Source organism: Mya arenaria, chromosome 2 (assembly GCF_026914265.1).
Source record: "Mya arenaria isolate MELC-2E11 chromosome 2, ASM2691426v1".
Taxonomy (NCBI): Eukaryota; Metazoa; Mollusca; class Bivalvia; order Myida; family Myidae; genus Mya; species Mya arenaria.
Window position 1 is genome coordinate 4,654,862 of NC_069123.1, and position 14,108 is coordinate 4,668,969.

General features: G+C 32.4%; 1 protein-coding gene across 3 annotated transcripts in view; it reads left to right on the forward strand.

The window, feature by feature from the left end:
* LOC128209257 (speract receptor-like) overlaps positions 1–14,108 on the forward strand; it is a 210,169-nt gene that overhangs the window by 77,888 nt on the left and 118,173 nt on the right. The window contains exon 1 of one of the 3 annotated variants that reach the window (XM_052913229.1): positions 4,666–4,713. The exons of the other annotated variants lie outside the window; for them this stretch is intronic. The gene's annotated coding sequence lies outside the window, so the exon portion shown is untranslated. Of the gene's footprint in view, positions 1–4,665; positions 4,714–14,108 lie in introns of those variants that run through there. 3 annotated transcript variants of the gene reach the window in all.

Here is a 14,108-nt window from a genome sequence, read left to right on the forward strand (position 1 = left end):
AGTGTTTTAGGGTTATCTAAGTGTTGATGTATAAACAAAGTTTATCGACAGCCCAATACTTAGTAGAAGTAAGATTCTTCAATGTAAACAAGGTAAAGTGTATTAAGTAAAGTTTTCAGTTTAAACAGTTTTCAATAACGAAATACTACATTGAAGCAAGTGTTTAATACTAAACAGATATTGGTGTTTCTATGTAAACAAAGTTGTCAACAGTTCAATATTACAATGAAGCAAGTATTGTAGTGTAAATAAAGTTGCGATTAACTCAATTCTTTCGTGGATTAAGTGGATCTATGAGAACAAAATCGCTCAATTTACTTGCTAGGAGTACATTTATTTCACTTTGGTACATACTTCACATCTTAAGCTCGGATTGCAAGGAATGCTTAGACAAAATAAGAAAGTACATTCATCATTCATGAAGGTAAAAGTGAATGTTTTATGGCTTAAACCGTTACTATTCGTAAACCGTTATGTATTATTGTACGCGTTATGTTCTTGGCGTTTTAAGGAATAGTGCATTGTTTGGTAGGCAAACTCAAACAAATGTTTAATATTATAAACATATTGTTTTCATAGCTGTGATAAAGGATGTGTTATGGATCAAAAATGATTACACGGTCCAATTTAAAAGGATATGTAACTTTTTTACTATATGATACAATTAGTGTTGCATTTGTTTAATTTAGACGGTATGAGTACCATTTGTACTCGTAAAGGCAGGTAATCTAGATAGTTTGTCTTTTTTCAATAATAATAATAATGTAACGTTACGCATAGTCTGTTTAGCTTGTACTTGTAAGCGGTGTATAGCGTGCTAGACCTTGAAGTTTAAACTGTTAAATATGTATCGTTTTGTTTCCTTGAACTTATTTATTTTATAACGATTTTGAAACAAGTTACAATCTTTATCAACACATTCGTTGGTAGGATCTTGTTTCGCGAGAGTATTGTCTTATGTTGTTTGGGAAATTCTAGTGCCCGGAGATTAATTTATTTCCCGGCTTGGTGACCACAAACCAAAAACACTATTTTTCTGAACAGAATAATTTAGTGACATTTGAAGAACTTTAACACATCAAGTCAAGTCAAGTCAAAATTTCAAGTCAAGTCAAGTCAATGATGTTGATTTTACATGGATCAAAGGTAATTACCTTAGAAATCGATGGAGACTTTAAGGAATGTCATTGAGTTAACGAAATTTCTTGTTTAAAGCGCATTAACAGTAATGAGTGTGAATGTCTTTATTGTATCATTATTTCACTAAAACAATCATTTACGTATAAAACTATTTTAATGAGTTTGCGGTCTGTTTGTGGTGAATTGTTTGAGTATATGGTGTTTACTCGTTTTTGTCTCCAGTTTATTGTAATTTGTTCTTTGCTTAGTGCCTCTAGACACTTAGTATGTTTAGTTGTTGACTGTTGGCTTTGTCCCTGTACTTTACCTTGAACAATTGTATGTTTCAAAGGGTACAAAAAGTGGATGGGGTAACAGGATTTAATGATAGATATTCTGAACTGTTCAATTCCAAATAAAATGAGAAGGGTATAATTTAAGATTGGATATGTAACATAAGCTTATGTACAAGATAAATGTAGCTACTATATGTTTGATGTAAAAGAAGCATAACTCCTGAGTTCCTTAATCGATTTATCCCCCGATCGAACTTGACCGAGACAGTATGCCCAAAGATCCACAAAGATTCGATAATACATACGCATAATATATAAAGATAATATTTTGCATATCAAGGGCATAATTCTTGAACATTGAGAGCGACATATTCCATGATAGAGTTTGTCATTGACAATATACCCATAAACACTATGTCCAAACTGCATCATGATTGGATAAATCATACTTTAGTTTTTATTTCTTAAGGACCTCAATCTGCTATTTGTTAATGTAAGAGGTGTCTTATGATGTTTTTGAGCCAAACATCCCACAAATGAAGTTGATAGCGTTACTAACTCCTTATAAAAACAGAGCAGCCTTAGGCACTTTTATAAATAACATCAACAAATCAAGAGAAAGTTTGCAATTTGAAAAAGCATTTTGTTCACGTGTAATCAAAAATTTGTTCGGTGACTGACTCTGTAAGACGTCAATAAGTCTCTTTTACTAACAACCATAGCAACTAAATACCAATATCAATCGTAATTTCTTCTATCATTCAATTCTCGTTAAATATACTTTGAATTGATTATTCTTACAAAATATCTTTGTAGTAAAACCATGTATGTCTAAACTTTATTTGAGAAGGTCTTCTTTATATCAAATTAAACACGTTTATTAAATCGCCTTTTGTATCGCATTTTTCGCGATGTAATTTTACTTTTTAATAGAACACATATAAAAGTCTAAATATATCTTCGACTTAAAAGAACGTACTTTTCTAGGTGTTGCCCTATTTGTAAGACACATCTTATAAGAGGTGTCCACATCATTATAGCAAAGTATGTCACAGAACGTCTGAAGTCATAATAAAAGTGTATAAATATACATTTATGTGTTTCACAAATAGTCGACACAAAGTGATGATTGTTAAACATATGGTTTCACGCAAATACCTCAAAAATTGGAACATGCCTTTTTATGATTTTGATTTTTATAGTGAGATGAAAGTAAATAACAATGTATCATGGAACGGGCACTAAAACAAGGAAAGGTGGTAAATGTTTTTGCCCAATGTAAATCAACATTTGGTTTGCTTACACATTCAGATGTTCATTCAGTAAATAGCGAACGGTGTAATTTGGTAGTTTATTCATGACCTGTTTAATTTAAGAATGTAATCGAGCATTATCTGTTATTTTGTGGAACATGAATCAATTAATAAAAATTCACTGATGAATAAAATGTTTGAACTGAAAAACAAAACAGTGTATAAATGACAGCTTCACCATCAGCAATCGAAACTTTCATTAAGAGACGAAAACGTGTAGCAGCGCAGCAAACAATCTTTTGGTATAAAAGGGGGTATTCAAACACAAAAAAATATACTTATAAAACTCCGAAAATATGCATTAAAACAGGAGATGTGTTGATTTCGGTGTCAGGTAATATTTTATTGTACTAGTAATAATTGAAAAACTTAAAATTCAATGGTAGCTTCGCCACTCTTGAAAATGTTGTTCAAAGACACTCATCAAACCAACAAATATCATAGATGTTTCATATCGCTATCAGTGCCTATAATTAGACATGATGTGCTTAGCAATGACAAATTAAAGCGTATTAAAGTGTAAACAACGTTGTTGACCAAGAATGTTAGAGCTTTCATATTACAAGGGGTAAGAAACAATAGAGTTTAATCCGATAACAACGAAGAGCGAATTCTAATGTGTTTTTCTCAGAAAAGGGTCCTAACTCGACCATTGGTAAAACCTAAAGTGTGTGATTTGTCTCTTGCAACACCTATGTTATTCGAAAAAAGACGAGCTAAAAGTCAGATGGCTACAATTTTACATGTTTTTTTAGAATTTCTTCATTTGCAATTTCTGTTTTGTCTCGTGAATTTATTTTTGAGACTGAAGTGGTCCTTCGTTCACTTTTGTTTTGCCAGTTTGTATTTCAGTATATACATGTATTGATATTTAACAAAAAACCTCCTTACCAATAAAACTACACTTTATTCTTACAGTAGCAAAACTTATTTAGGAATAAATTCACTCAACGGCCATGCAACGCAAATTTAACACACTAAAGATATCACTGAAAACAAAATGATTAAGTAAATACTATAAAGGCATAAAGTTCAAACGACATTAGTTTATTTTAGTACATAAATTATTGAAAGTTACTAAATTAATACATATGTCACATTCCCGATATGCTTTTTATGTAGTTTATGTTAAATTCATTATGTGACGTTATGTGAAGATATACCAATACAATCTTGTAGTGCAATCTTATTTCTTCAGACATTATGAAATTACACTTGATATCTTGAAAATCAGGTGATAGCTAACCATATCTCACAATACGAATCTGAATGAGCAAAAAGGTAAAGGCCAAGCCCCGAAGCAAACAAAATCTTACTTTGGTCTAATTATGATACACCAATATCATATGTATACGATGTTAAAAGCAGGCATGGGATAAGTTTAATTCCGGACGTATTTCGTTCTCAAATTTACAACAAGATTAAAAAGAAAATACTATTAATAGCGTTTACGTTAAATGCTATCTATCAATTGAGTCCACTTCGGCCAAAAAAAACGGATGAAACGATATCGGTACACGATACGAATATTCAAATGATTAACAGGACAAATGAATGAGTGGTTTTAGGGTAATTGAAGTAACGTGTTTATGTATAACAAAGTTGTCAACAGCTCAATACTTGAATAAGTTTTTCAACTAGGTTAAGTATTTCAAGAGATTATTTAGTGAAGTTTTTCAGTTTAAACAGTTTTCAATAACGAAATACTACATTGAAGCAACTGTTTTATATTAAACAAATATTAGTGTTTCTGTGTAAGCAAAGTTGTCAACAGTTCAATATTACAATGAAGCAAGTATTGTAGTGTAAATCAAGTCGCGATAAATTCAATCATTTCGTGGATAAAGTGGATCTGTGAGAACAAAATTGCTCAAATTACTTCCGAGGAGTACATTTATTTCACTTTTGTACATACTTTGAATCTTAAGCCCGGACTGCAAGGAATGCTTAGACAAAATTGGACAGCACATTCATCATTCATCAAGGTATATATGAACACTATTTTTAGTATATTTTGATGTGATATTGCTCTGCTAGGGTTACTTGACGTTCTACTACGGAGGTTTAAACCAGGTTTAGGACGTTCAAAACAGTTTGTTCATATTATTGCTACTCACAATTTAAACAGAACAGAACATATTTTTTTAGACCTATACCAACAAGGTACATAATTATAAAATATAAATACATCTATATAACGTGAATTCAACATGTCACATAATACAGATTCGATACAGGCAATGTCTATACGTTGATATGGATAATTGTCCATACGGGAAAAAGTTGTTATAAACTAATCACTATATGTAATGAAAGTTTTATGTTTAAGAGCTTCTTTTATATATTTGGATAATTTAAATACAGTATTTTTGTTGTCGGACTTAAGCAGTTCTATAAACTTATACATGTTTGGTCTAACATTAAAATATTTTAATGTATATCCTTCTGATGTCATTATAACAAGGACATATTAATATGAAATGAAATTCATCTGCTATATCATTTGAATTACAAAAAGTACAATAACGTTCATTCTTAGGAATGTTGTTATTTACACATCTACCGTGTGGATTCTTAATGAATGAGCAGACACTCTTAATCTAGTAATATAAAATCGTAAGTCATGCGGTAAAATGTTCAAGTATTGTTTAAAGTCTAATGTACTTTTGATATTATTATACAGTTTTAGAACACTTCTTCTAGCTTTAAAGAGAGATAGCAATTTGTCAAAGCATTTATGCTATATAAATATACAACTATAAGAGATATCCAAGTGAACAAATTTAGTAAAGTAGGTAAGTGACTATTACACATGTTTTACCTTATAAAGGTGAACAACAATGCGTATATTTTAATATCATTGCATATAACCATCATCCATGTAGATACTTATTTAAAAGCTTGATTTATTAAATCAACGTTAAATGTTTGTTTCATGGATTGTCCCTTTTTAGTGTTTTTCATTGTTTTAATGGTATGGAATCACGCACAAACACTATTTCTCAGCAAACAACAAGTTTAAGGTAACGAAGGTCATATTCCGCAAGCTATAATCTCTCTCTATTAACAACAGATAGTCAGTTAACTACTTCATGTAAGTGTTCATGCATTTAACTCTTCATACTGCATTTCAGTAATCTGTGAATTACAGTTATCTGTAAACAAGCAATACTACATCCTCATTTTTTAGTGATTTACCATTCATTCAAGAGGTTAATATATGAAATCAACAAAATAAACAGTATAGGATTTAAATGGTTTAAACAGCTACCTCACTATCAACGAATCGCAATGATAACGAGTAGCACCCGCGTTCAAATTGTCAATATGTGCTTGACCTTTATAAAAGGTAAAACGCTATATACATCCAGTTGGAGATCTACATAGTCTAGACTTAAAACTCACCGATCAGAGACGAAGATCTAGCTTGTATTTCAACAGGAGTAAACAGTCTTTCAGCAAAAGGTGCGGACGCTGAAATCGTCTGTTTTTAAGACGAATTCAGGCATAACTTGCATCATACGCACCAGAATTATGGGTCTTGCTGTACATGTGCGTATTGTCACAGGCTACATTTGTACAAAGTTTCCGTTTCATATCAGGACCGTATCCGATTGTTTGTCAAGGTCACGGTGTTTGCACAACGCCGACGTCAACGACATCAAGGCTACGATATACGTCAACGTGCCAAAGCTGACAGTAACATATACCCAATATTCTGACAAAATATGGATAGAGCAGATGATTTTTAAACTCTACAATCATATTGGATTTAAGGATCATTAGCCGTTCAGCAAATATTCAAAAAAGTGTTTAGTTGGCTACAAAAAAAGACAACAAATTGTACATACGAGCCCGTCTTGTTTACAATTTGATAACAGGTTCTGAAATACAATGTCTATTCATCATGGTAAAACGTTTTGTGTAAAATTATATATACAATTTTTCCCCTTAGTCACTACTTTAAAATATATATCGAAACAGAAAAATATAAGACCGATATGACAGTTCATTACTATCTATTCCTATAATTGTTTCCCCGATTGTTATAGATTAACAATTCAGCACTCATGATATTCTTTTAAACTTATTTGATATTACTCAACCTCGGTACCCCAGCGTATCATAACCTATATGATACCCTGGACAAATTGGCCAGGGAAACATCGCAATCTTGTATATTCATAAGCATTTTCCGTCAAATGAAATAGCCGATAAAAAAGGAAAGAATCTCCTTAGTGAAGAACCACCGGCATATTTAACAATATCCTGCCTTAAACGATTTGTAAGCCGTGATCTCATTGGATTATTTCGAACCGAGATTACATCCGTAACTTCTCGGTCATTTCCGCGCCACATGAGTTGTGTCTCATGCGACCAATCAAGCGGCTGGATTTCACCTTATTAATTATTCATGAGTACGAGATTTTTACAGCTGATTTGACCAGGGTATCATATAGGTTATAGATACGCTGGGGTGCCGAGGATGACACTACTAGTCCCGTATGACCGTAGTTTTCAATCCTATACTTTAGAAAAAAATCCATTTAAGGTGTCATATAGGCTTTGTTATATTTATATAACCAGCAATGATTGACGAATTAGAAGGCATTGGTAAGCTTTGCTGGATGTAACATTCATATAAGGTTATGAAGTAAGTTTAGATCATCATATTGATAACAAGTTTTTGAAAACAAGTTTTTGAACAGTACCTCACGGGATGGTATCACGGGATGGAGAAAGTATACAATTTATGTATGTGTTTGTGACGAAAGAAAAATGGTTTTGTGACCGAAAATCAAACATAAAGTGGTGTTTTCTAGACGAGCCCAATGTAGTCTAACAAGTTACAGAAGTGTTACAAAGTATACATGTGGAACAAATTATTGACACAAAATATAACTTAGCAAATAACTTAAGAAATCCATGAAATAGTATTTTCATATCGGCAATTGTTTGCAGCTCATTCGTCTCGTGTCACCCGGCCAAATCGCAGTTTTTCCTGCAAGAAGGCCTTAATTCATCCTTTCAATTGCACATTGAATGTTCTTTCTCACTCAAAACAATACTTAAAATCTTTGTCAAACGCATTTTAACTGCGAGATGTCTACAGTTGTTCAACACGATTTTTTTCTGTTATCAGAAAGGTTCAAGATATCTGCAACTCTTTGGCAAAGTCAGTGTAGCGTCGTGTTATTACGAGTAGTTTGATCAAGGTAGTTTTATGTCTATATTATATATGTGTACTTAGTATTCATTTAAGCCCAATTGACATAATACACTGTAGTTAATACCATGTATAATTGTACGCGTTATGTTTCGGCGTTTTAAGGATTATTGCATTATTTGGTACGGAAACTCAAACAAAAGTGCAATACTTTAACATATTGTTTACATAGTTGGTATAATGGGTGTGTTATGGATCAATAATGATTTTGCAGTCCAATTTAAAAGGTTATGTCACAGCTAATAATAAATGCTTTACTATATGATACAATTAGTGTTACATTTGTTGAATTAAGGCGGTATGAGTATCATTTGTACTCGTAAAGGCAGATAATCCAGACAGTTTGTCTTTCTTAAATAGTGATGATGTAACGTTACGCATAGTTTGTTATACTTTTAAGCGGTGTAAAGCGTGCTCGACCTTGAAGTTTAAACTGTTAAATATGTATTACAATCGTTTTCATTTCTTTAACTTATTTATTTTATAACGATTTTGAAACAAGTAATTACAATCTTTATAAACGCATTCGTTGGTAAGATATTATTTTGTGTGAGTGCTGTCTTATGTTGTTGAGGAAGTTGTAGTAACCGGAGATTAATTTCTTTTCCGGTTTGGTGACTAAAACCTAATACACTATCTGCTGAGGGAATAATTTAGTGACATTTGAACTTTAACACTTCAAGTCAATGATGTTGATTTTACATGGATCAAAGGTAAATTTATCTTCGAAAAATCGATGGAGACTTTAAGGAATGTTATTGACTTAACGAAATTTCATCTTTAAAACCGCATTAAGAGTAATGAGTGTGAATGTTTTTATTGTATCGTAATTTCACTCAAACAATCATTTACGTATAAAACTATTTTAATGAGTGTGCGGTCTGTTTGTTGTGCAATTGTTTGAGTACATGGTGTATTATACTTTTTTGCCGCTAATTCATTGTAATTTGTTCTTTGCTTAGTGCCTCTAAAAAGTGGGTTCGTTTAATTTTTGTCCCTGTTCTTTTCCTAAATTATTGTATGTTCCAAAGGGTACAAAAAGTGGATGGGATAAGTGAATTTGTCTGTTTAGTTAGAAGAGCAAAATTTAATGGTAAATATTCTGATCTGTTCAATTTAATATAAAATGAGAAAGGTCTAATTATAGATTGGATACTAAACATTAGCTTATGTTCAAGATATATGTAGCTACTATATGTTCGATGTAAAAGAAGCATAACTTACTACATCGATTTATTTCTCGATCGAACTTGAACGAGACAATATGCCAAGAGATCTCTCATGATAAGTTAAATCGTATGCATAATATATAAACATAATATTTCGCATATCAAGGGCATAATTCTTGAACATTGAGTGCGACATATTCCTTGATAGAGTTTGACATTTACAATACACCAAAAAACACTATGGCCAAGTTGCATCATGATTGGATAAGCCTTAGTTTTATCTGCAAAGGATCTGAATCTGCTATTTCTTAATATAAAAGATGCCTGATGTTTTTGAGCCAATAACATCCCATAAATGAACTTAACCAATGCATTTATTCCACAATCACCGGTCAACAAGTGGAACAGCGAATTGATTATGAATGAATATATTATTGTCTGTATAAAGTTTTAATTACGCCGACAATGGCACCGTCGAGAGCGAAAGAAATACCTTTCATTATCTATATTAAAGGAGAATTAAACATAACTGTGCCATATTGACATTTTAGCATCATAAAGTACATTTTTATTATTTTAAAGACGCAATTCAATGATCAGGAGCCTTCAATACTAAAGTATAGCAAAGTGCCTGCATGTTTCAGTTGGACTGAGTTATCCTTTTTCTTTCCCAACACGTATTCAAATGGCATGTCTCAGAATAGACAATTGGATTATTCGAGCGGATGTAAACCTATTTATGAGAGCATTTCGCTACATGCCATTCACTTTACAGCAATGTTTCCATGACAGAAAATACGCTTCCGCGAAGGTCCTTATTTGGTTTTTAGCTTGGAAAACAATCACTGGTTTCAGTACCAAAAAGAAGACTTATGTATCGGTCAAATTACATTAAAATACAGTTTGCTTACTTATTGAAATAATACGACAATGACACAACTTATTACAAATTTGATACAGAGTTTTGTCCCTTTAGCACTACCAATTGCTATTAATGGTTATTATTAACACAATTTCTAAATGCTTAATTACTTAAGCTAATCTAGATTTTAATTATGAAGGGATGTTAACATTTTGCTTACTTTTTAAATCATCTTTATTATTAGATGACGCCTATTAGTGGAAAATACATTGAGTATGCTCATGGTCAGTCAATTATATGTAATTAATATGATTAACTCTCAGACGTTTTGCTCATATTCGATTTATCAGCCACAAAACAAACAACTATTGGAAAGAAACTAGAGCATTTCCTATTTTGTAAATAAATTAATTACCTTTACTGACAAGAGATGCTTACGTACTGTTATTGTCACTTGTCACATAGAATGAAAGAATTCGGAACGTTGATTGTTGCGATAAACTTAATAAGAGACGTTTACTTTTTTAACAAACTCTAGCTAACAACTTGCAGATATTCATTTGTGGAAAACATTGGAAATCTTAGTCTTAAATTAGAGCTTTCGTAGGAAAGAATGCTCGACTATATTCGAGATATCAATTCAATAATGATATAAAATGTGCCTGCCAAAGCAATAAAAAGTCAAATTAAAAAGTTAACAAGAAACGGGTTTCAATGATTGACAGAAGAGCTTCAGTCTTCGTTTTAAGATTCAATCTCTGTTTTTTTTTTAGTTTTAGTAACAGTAACCTTTACCTTGACCCATATAAATTCTCCATTAGATCTTCCTACATAGTAAATTTCACTGCAATATGTCAACCCTTACTAAAGTTATTCAGTACCAAACAGTTATCTATTTAAGTAACAGTGACCTTGACTCTGACCCTAGTGGCTCCAAACACAATCTACGAAATGTCTCCATAAAATCTACGTATATACCAAGTAGAATCACAATTTGTCAACTCTAACTGAAGTTATTCAATACTCACTATTTTTCTATTTTAGTAATAGTAACCTTGACATTGACATGACTCTCGGGGTACCAAGCAAAATCACGAAAGGTCTCTATATACTTTTCTTCACTAAGTTTGGTCACAATATGTCAAACCTAACTAAAATTATTCGATACCATATGTGAGTTTAACGCCGCTTGCAGTCCACCCGTACAACGACGTACGTCATTCTTATCATTGGGTTTCATTTTTTCTCTTTGTGAAAATCTGTTTAAATGATATAATTATGTACCTGTCAAAAGCCCTGGAAAAGTACAAAAGTAAAAAAAGTCGAGCAAGTCAATTAAGGGCAATCTATCTCGATGTAATTTTACCGATATAAAAAAACATATATATTAATATAGATATATCTAAGACTTAAAGTATGTACTTTTCCAGATGTTGCTCAAATTGTTGAAACACTTCACAATAATAGATGTCCCAATCGTGAAAGCAAATTATATCTCAGAACGTCTAGAGTCATAAAAACAGGGTAAATATAAATGATTATGTGTTTCACAGATTGTCGAACTTTAGTGATGATTGATAAATATATGGTTGCACCAAAATGTCTCCTGAATTTGCCTATGTCTTTTTTTAGGATTTTCGTTCTAAAGCAACAGTTCATTTAAATAAACGCATGTATAGGTATTAATAAAAAAAAAACGTAAAAGCATAATTCGATAAGCAACTTTTGTATCAAATAACAGTTACTAAAACATTTTTTTTCTTAAATTGCGTATATAAGTTGTCTTGAATATCACAGGTTACTTTGTAATTGTGTTTAGCAATAAGATCTTATGCAATATAGTCAATATTCATTTAAAATATGCCTACATTACGCAACCACGAACTTGTCACAACAAGTGTTGACATAAAAAACGACTAAGTGACCACGAACGGAATCGTCACGAGCAATAACCATGTACGATAATAGTTTCACAAAAGCAGAGAACAAGAGACTAAGGTAACACACACTTCGCAAATAGTACAAATGCATCGTCAATAACTCACATATAAAGATAGCCAGAGGTATTCACTCAACATAACAGGTTTCAGAATTGTTCAATGTTAATTCAGCTGCACAATTTCATTTTTCAACATAATTCCAGTACTTGACTATAAAGCCTTAGGGATCGCGGGTTTTAACATTTTCGTCTGTTAATATGGCTAAGTTATTGGAAGGACATTAGTCTAATACAAAATGCAAAACATGGATAAAGAAAAGGTTTAATTCATGATATATTCAACCAAATATATTACGATTCTAATAAAACAAAGAAAATTACATTAGTGAGCCAAGTAGCGGACAGGCAAAGTAGCCCAGAAGTTACACAATGTCAAAACATCTAATATGACACTTTAAGGACAGGACCGGTAGCCCAAGCAAAAGACGTCCCATTTGCCATAAAAAGATCGCGTGGTGTCAACAAGACCAAATGTGTAACTACATATACTGTACTTTCCAAGCAGATACTGTACTTTCCTATTGTTGAATTTCATGTGGCGATTTTCTCTTGCCAATTGGTTTATATACGCTCATCTAATCCACTGTTTACACGCCCGGTCATAGAACATGAAGTAATATAGTTTCACCTGCGGCGTACGGTCAGGAGGGATTGCAGGATGGCGGGTTTCGTTAAGAATGTTCTACGATCAATAACTTTTAAAGTATTTGTCTAATCATCACCAAACCAGCCCAGTAGTCGGAAATTTAAGAAATCAATGCTTAGACGCACGGGGCAATGACCTAAACGACAATGAACTGGGGGCACCAAACACCGAAAACATAAATACAAACACCATAAACAGACACACATCAAGATAATTTTACCGATATTGCCATACTGCTCGAATCAATCATGGGTAATCGCCCTTTGTTTATAGAAATAACCTGAGATCGATCTTGTCCGATCAATATGTTTCGTGACATTAGTCCAATCATCATCAAATTTGATCAGTGTATGGACAAAATATCTTAAACATGACCGATAGCCAGCCATGTTGCTTAAGTCGCTCGTGAGTTATTGACCATAAATTTAAAAAATACCTTAAATCGTTTTTGTCCGATCAATAACTTTAGAAACCTTTGTCCAATCATCATCAAATTTTGAATGAATTTGTATTGGCAGAATATCTAGATCAGGTTTGATAATCAGCCATGTTGTATGAACAATGTCCCCTCTCTGAATGAAGTCTAGCGTACAAATTCTTTTCTCCAAACTTGATGTATTAATAAGGAAGAGTGTATTTTGTGACAGCTGGCTCTTTTGCTCATTTTGTGACCTGCTTTCGTAATATTTTGTTTGACTCATAAAGTTTGAACACACTTTCAACACAGGAAAACAAACTTAAACTGGATCATGCAAAACCTTGCTTTCTTGATCTTCATTTTATTGCAATGTTCTTAAAAACAAGTGTTTAGTGGGCGCAATTATATTTTGGCCAATGTAATGCAAGTAATAATTTTTCGCATCTGCCGTACATTTTTTTGGAATTCAGTTAGCGGATATTTATTTAATTTAGAAGACAAATTATTATCATTTCCTCAAGAATGTTTGTATTCGAAATATTATTTTGTGCCATAGAAGGGCATTTGTTTTCAAATCTGCCTTACATTGCGGTCAGCTGATTTAATGTTAAGCAAAGTCTAGGCTAGATAAATCGGCTTAGTGCCTGCCAAACTTCAGGCCCATTTTAGAAATAACGTATAACTATAAGATCACTTCGACACGTATAGGCACGTAGTATTAATTTTAGAGGATAGGGAATACTTTTAATTATCTTGTCGATTGACGAATGTAGTTATTTATCTAAATGCATTGTATTTTCGATTTTAATTCCGTGCACTTAATTGTCGTCGGTTTGGCATAAATTGAAGCGGAAGCTATATCATTTAACTTTACCTAATGTTAATAGAAACATTTACCCAAAGGATTAATCGTACTTCAGACCAGAGGCAATCAACGGTTAAAACAACCTTTGTTCTCGTGTAAACATTGCCTCGTAACACAAATGTTTGTGGTCGACCATGGCTAACATGGTTAGTCTGTAGGTTAATGAACAATGTCAAACGATAATTGTCCGTGTC